The following is a 7,387-nucleotide window of genomic DNA, read 5'->3' on the forward strand; positions in this document are numbered from 1 at the left end:
TAATGTTGGCAAATACCAAGGCATCTAATTCAGGTTCCATTAAATGGCTGCTCCTCTTTTTCTCGTTTACATTATTAGGAAGGAATAAAAGTATCTTTTTTTTTTTTCAGAGAGGTTTTTGTTACAGGGCATGTGTGCTTGCCAGAAAGACAGAGAGAGAGACAGAGAGACAAAAACAGAGAAATCATCTCGGGGGTGGGGTGGGGATGGCCACGCCACAATCCCTTCTCCTCCATCTCCTCTCGGTGTCTTGGGCACGCATGTACATGCGCCCAGCGTGAGTTTAAGCCACTGGGTCCAGGATTCAAACCGTGGTCAACTACATGGGAGTCCAGCAACATAGCCATTACACTAACTGCTGATCCCCCAAGTTTCTTTCAAAACACAATGAAGAGTTTTCTCTGAGTCTGCCTCCTTCCCCCATTATTTCCAGAGAGTGAGGATGGTCTACCTGAGGTTTGGCTGCCTGGCAGGAGAACTTTAATTCAAAGAAGGCCAGCAGCTCAATGAGCCTTGGCGTTGGTCCTTTCCTAGCTGATTGTGAAGCAGGGACCGCGGGCCTCCCAGCGTGGGTCTCCTTGTTTCCCTGAATTGCCTGCTGCCATCTGCTGGCCGCATTAAGTTAAGATAATCATCACATCGATGTTTGCTGAGTTTCTAAATGAAACTCCAACTTACTTCTGGGGCATCTTCTGGACTTCTTGGGGGCAGTGGTGGCACGCAGGCCAGCTGGGCAGGTTTCAAAGCTAAGTGCTCAGGCCAAGATGGCTGTGCCTAATTTCCACCTGAGAGCCAGGCCCGCCCTGGTCAAATCAGGGAAACGCTGAGAGCATTAGCTCCTTCTCTCCTACACGTGCGTCATCCTGCCTAGAGCCACCGTTTCCCGTGTCTCCCCTTCTCCCACCGTCCACCTTGGCATTCCTTCATCCACTCTCACAGCTTGCATGAGACTCAGAATGCCCTATCAGAATGCTTGAATTTTTTCGAGCGACTTTTCCATATAAAAAAAAATACAAGAATAGTACACAGAATTCTCCTGTATCCTTCTCCCAAGGACCCCCATTGAGTTTTTCCAATGGTTTCAGTAATTCCTTGATAGCAAAGGATCCAATCCAGGCTCACACGTTGTTTCAGTTTTTGTGTGTTTGTTTTTTAGTATCTTTCAGTTTGGAACATTTCTCACTCGAATTTCATAACCTTGACATCTTTATTTTATTTTTTTAAAGTTTTGCTATGGTGCATACACTCACTAGAGAGAGAGACAGTAAGAGGGAAAGTGAGAAATCACCCCCTTGGAGGGATGGTCATGCTGCAATCCCTTCTCCTCTATTCTCCTCCTAGGATTTTGGGTATGTACGCACACACGCCTGGTGCGTTTCTCAAGTTGCTGCCTGGACTTGAACTGCTGAGTCAGCACCTTAACCGCCACACCACCTGCTGATCTCCAAGACCTTGACATCTTAACAAATTACAGGCCAGGTATTTTGTATCATGTCCTTCATTTGAGATTTGCTGATATCTCACAATAAAACCCAGTTTGTGCATTTTTGGGTGAAATATAACAGATGTTTATCTATTCTTTCTTTTATCATTATTTAAAAAAAATTGTTATAGGATGAGTGTACTTGCTGGGGAGAGACATAGGGGGAGAGAGAGAGAGTGAAAGTGAGAAAGTACCCTACAAGGGGGATGACCATGCCATAATCCCTTCTAGGGATCTGAGGAATGCACGCACCATGAGCTGCTAGGTCTGGAACTTGAACCTCACAGCTGGCCATGTGGATTCAGCCACCTTAACCACCATGCCACCTGGCTGGTCCAATGTGTCTTTTCATTGCATCCTGTTGGGTGGCACGTACTGTCTGTTGATCTCTGATGGTGTTACTTTTGAACACTTTCATTAAGATAGTGCGTGCCCAATTTCTCTGCTGTGCAGTTACTTTTATTCCTTTTATAATTATATTAGTTTCTTATTGCTTTGTTAGAAAATATGGCAAACTTAGGAACGTACACAATTTTAAATCTGATAGTTCTATAGGCCATACATCTGAATGGGTTTTCACTGGGCTAAGGTATTGGCAGGGCTGGCTTGGAGGTTCTGGGGGGAAAACTGTTCCTTGTGTTTTTCAGCTGATTAGAGGTCACTTGCATTCATTGGGTCTCGGCCCCCTCCTCCCTCCTCAAAACCAGCAACGCAGCATCTTCAAATCTTTCTCCGCCTCTAACTCCTGCTTCCACCACCTCATCTCTGCCTTTTTTGCTGTCCTCTTTCACTTGTAACGAAATCACCCCCTTGGAGGGATGGTCATGCTGCAATCCCTTCTCCTCTATTCTCCTCCTAGGATTTTGGGTATGTACGCACACACGCCTGGTGCGTTTCTCAAGTTGCTGCCTGGACTTGAACTGCTGAGTCAGCACCTTAACCGCCACACCACCTGCTGATCTCCAAGACCTTGACATCTTAACAAATTACAGGCCAGGTATTTTGTATCATGTCCTTCATTTGAGATTTGCTGATATCTCACAATAAAACCCAGTTTGTGCATTTTTGGGTGAAATATAACAGATGTTTATCTATTCTTTCTTTTATCATTATTTAAAAAAAATTGTTATAGGATGAGTGTACTTGCTGGGGAGAGACATAGGGGGAGAGAGAGAGAGTGAAAGTGAGAAAGTACCCTACAAGGGGGATGACCATGCCATAATCCCTTCTAGGGATCTGAGGAATGCACGCACCATGAGCTGCTAGGTCTGGAACTTGAACCTCACAGCTGGCCATGTGGATTCAGCCACCTTAACCACCATGCCACCTGGCTGGTCCAATGTGTCTTTTCATTGCATCCTGTTGGGTGGCACGTACTGTCTGTTGATCTCTGATGGTGTTACTTTTGAACACTTTCATTAAGATAGTGCGTGCCCAATTTCTCTGCTGTGCAGTTACTTTTATTCCTTTTATAATTATATTAGTTTCTTATTGCTTTGTTAGAAAATATGGCAAACTTAGGAACGTACACAATTTTAAATCTGATAGTTCTATAGGCCATACATCTGAATGGGTTTTCACTGGGCTAAGGTATTGGCAGGGCTGGCTTGGAGGTTCTGGGGGGAAAACTGTTCCTTGTGTTTTTCAGCTGATTAGAGGTCACTTGCATTCATTGGGTCTCGGCCCCCTCCTCCCTCCTCAAAACCAGCAACGCAGCATCTTCAAATCTTTCTCCGCCTCTAACTCCTGCTTCCACCACCTCATCTCTGCCTTTTTTGCTGTCCTCTTTCACTTGTAACGACCCTTATAATTACATTGGATCCACCTGGTAATACCCCACCTCAGTATCACCAACGTAATCACACCTGCAAAGTCTCTTTTGCATTTGTAAGGTAACACAATTGTGGGTTCTAGAGATAATGACATTTCTAAAAGTTTATTATTCTCCCTAACACAGTAGTTAATAAATATATTTTGTAGAGATAATTTGAACCTATAGGCATTCCTATTACTTATTCACACATGACTTTTAGCTTCTTGCCTGATTCATTATCACTATACTTGCTGCTGACATCAATGATGATTTTTCTAATTTTAACATTCTTTCTACACTTACTGAGTTTCTACTGTAAAGTGGAACTTTACTAATTTTTTAAGAATTATTTAATTTTATTCATAATTTTTATTTTATTTATTTATTTATCTTTTTGGAGAGGTTTTTGCTATAGGGCGCGTGCGCTCACCAGAGATAGAGAAACAGAAAGAGAGAAATCCCCCCCCAGGGGGATGGTCACGCCACAATCCCTTCTCCTCCATTCTCCTCTCAGGATCTTGGGCACGCACGCACACATGCCCGGCGTGAGTTTTAAGCCACCGGGTCTGAGGCGTGAACCGCGGTCGACTACATGGGAGTCTAGCAACATAGCCATTACGCTAACTGCTGGTCCCATAATTTTTATTATTTGACCAGAGAAAGAGAGGCAGAGAGAGAGAGAGAGGGAAAGTCTGCCAGGTCCAGAACTTGAACTACGGCCAGTCATGTGGGAGTCCAGCACCTTAATCACCATGCCACCTGCTGGCCCCTCCTTCTCATTTAAAAAATATTTATTTATGTCAGTGCAAGCTCTGGAGTTCCTTGTTTGATTTAATAGGGTTTGATTCATTATTATTGACAAATTTTTTGATGCTTATTCATCAAAAGGGAAAGCCCCCACAAACTGTATTTATTTTTTACTTTTTTAAAGATAATGTCTCGCTGTGTCATGATCCTTTTGCCTCCACCTGGTGAGTAGCTAGAACTGCAGGTAAGCCACCGTGCCTGGCCTTTAGGGTGGACTGGGAATCAGACTCAGGCCTCCCGCAGGGCCTCAGCCTGTAGAATGCAGTCAATGAGCATGTGCTACCATGGCAAGGCATCAACAGAGCTAGGAAATACATGTACGTTGACCTTGCGAGAGGGCTCCTCAAGCTGAACTCCTTCAGGACAAGGTTTGTGCCTTTGTCATTGGTCTGTCTTAGCACCAGGCAACCTGCCTAGCATTGATTACAAACAAGATCATTGACACAAACTTGTGGAATGGATGAATTAGTGAGTGAGGAAATGAATCGCATGCCATCCTACGCCTAAACCACAGGGACCCTTGAAGAGTCTTGAAGAACACATTCTAGTGCCTCAGAAAACCCCCAATCCTAGTCTATTACTTCCATTCCAAACTTCATCATCAACTCTGTCACTCAGGGGCTTTCCAGTTTTTTTGTTCCAGAATTCCAACTCTCTACTCAGCTCTTTCATCCTGACTCCTCTGCTGGACCTGCCACTTGGTTTACAGTTTGGATTTTGCTATTTTCTTAGCTGCTTCTAGATCATTCTCAGAGTCATAGTCAACATCCCGAGGGCTCTGAGGGGTCTCTATTTTCCATTCCATACTTCTAATGGGCTCCACTTATCTGGGGAGAGTGGTGGCTTTTTTTTTTTTTTTTTTTAATGTACATGTGCTCACTAGAGAGAGACAGAGACAGTGGGAAGGGAAACAGAAATCACCCCACAGAGGGGCTGGCCATGCCACAATCCCTTCTCCTCCATCTCTTCCCAGGACCTTGGGCACACACACACATGCCTGGTGTGAGTCTCAAGCCACAGGGTCAGGGACTCATACTGTGGTCAGCCATGTGGGAGTCCAGCAATGTAACCACTACACCATCTGCTGGCCCCATGATGGCATCTTTTGCTGAACTACTGCACACACTTAACACAACCCTCCAGGCCAGGTTGACCTGGCCAGCAGGGAGACTTTCTGGCACTTAGGGAATCATAAACCTGCTGGGCTGGTTACTCTCTGTGTGCCCCTGCATACTCATTCTCCACCCTACTCTGTCCTCTCTGTGCAGTACGAGGGCTTCCATGCTGTTTTCTTGATGGATTCAGCTAGCAAGACCAGCAGGTGCTTAGAGATCAGAGGAAGAAAGAAGTCTGGGATGTATTTCTTTGATGTTTCCTGCTGGGCTGGGGTTTTGGTAGTGCCTGACTTCCTCTATAACCACAACTCTTGTGAGCTGGCTTTTTTTCCAGAATTCTAGCTCTCACCAGCTTCCAGCAACACCATTCCTTACCCTTACTGTCTTAGGCAGGAGTGGGCTAGGGGGTGGTAACGGCTCCCTGCTGATGCAAGTGTCTGGACGCTTCTCTTGTTGTTCCTTAACCCTGCCCTCACCTCTGTAAATAATCCTTAGTTAAACTCTCTTTAATTCACCCTCCCAGCACACCATGTGTGTCTTGCTGGGACCCTGACTGGGGCGATCCTCATCTAGTACAGTAGCTTCATTTCAGAGCACAGCATTGAGCAAGTACAACTGAGGTCTCCTGGACTAGCCTATTGTCCCTTTCCACCTCATCATCATCACCTCCCTTGCTCAAGAATCTAGAATCTAAATAGTAACATTTATTAGGTCATCAGGAAAGTCATGATGTATTTTTCTATGCAAAAATGTGTCATGACTTTCCAGCAATTCAATAATAATAAAAGTTATTATCTGAGTTGTTTTTAATATGCCAAGTGTTGTGATAGATGATCTATATAAAATGGGACTTCAAGATGTTTATAGGAAAATGGAATTTAAGAGTAAATTTTGATGCAAATAATTTTTGAAATCTATGCAAAGATTTTGTTTTCATAATACACATTCTTAATCTACCACTGTGTTGCTAGCAGAAATACCTGAGGCTGAGTTAATTCGTAAAAGTAGAGGCTTAATGACTCACAATTCTGGAGTATGGAGAGTTGAAAGACCTCACAAAATGGCGGTAGACAGAACAGAGCAGAGCGTCATATCCACATAGCTTTCTTTCCGCCGTTCTGTCTCACACCTCTGCTTATAAACCCTACCAAATTTCAGTCATTGAGGTCCTGCCCTAATGACACCACTCCCAAAGGTCCCACCCTGAAACATTATGAAGGCTTTAAATTTTCTCTTGACACCTTTGCAACATGATCAATACAACCAAGTCATAACACATGACTTTCTGGAAGAAACCGTCACTGCCCACTAAGACCAAATGCCAAAACGTGCAACTCTGGGAGACAAACCCTTATCCAAACCCAAACACACAATTTCTATGAAGCTTTAAAAGACCATCATACATGATCTCATTTCATCCTTACAGGAAGCCAGTGAGACGACCTTGTGAAGCACATCTTATTTATTCTCGTTTTTGAAATTAAAAAACTGAGTCTTAGGTTTAGTAATCTGGTTGAAGTCATTGGCAAGTCAATGGCAGAGCAGAGACTTTTGTCTGAGTGTTTGACTCCTACGCAGGTACTTTTATAGCTACTAGGTTATTTGCTCTTGTGGTGACCTCACCACTCTGTTGACTCTGAGTTCACTGTCTATCCAAACCCCATCAAACGATAGATGTGGTCTGGTTGCAGCCTGCTGGTAAATCAGGATGGAAGGAAAACCAACCTAGGAAACAGCTCTGGGCGAACATGGTTCTGTTTGAACACAAGGATTGGCAAAATGAACAGTTTAAAAGGCACTGATGGCATCTTAGCAAAGAAAGGGCAAAACAGGCGTTAGGCAGAAAATGCTGCAGGTGGTTTATGTCACACCCACAAAGGTGTACATAGGCTAAATAACAGGAGCCCCCTGAGTTCCACAGTTTTTGGCTTTCAGTGGGAGAGACCACTCGGCCTCTATATTTGCTGAGCCATTGCAGGCCATCTAGGGAAAAATTAAAATAAACATTGTCTGTTTACCACTGACATCTTCAGGTGAAAGGAAAGAAAACATGAGCTTTTGGGGCCAGCAGGTGGCATGGTGGTTGAGGCGCTGAACCCCCACATGAGGCTGACCATGGTTCAAGTCCTGGACTTGGTGGCTTGCTTTCTGACTTTCTCTCTCTCTCTC

The sequence above is a fragment of the Tupaia chinensis genome, unplaced genomic scaffold (genome assembly GCF_000334495.1).
Source record: "Tupaia chinensis unplaced genomic scaffold, TupChi_1.0 Scaffold147417_1, whole genome shotgun sequence".
NCBI lineage: Eukaryota > Metazoa > Chordata > Mammalia > Scandentia > Tupaiidae > Tupaia > Tupaia belangeri.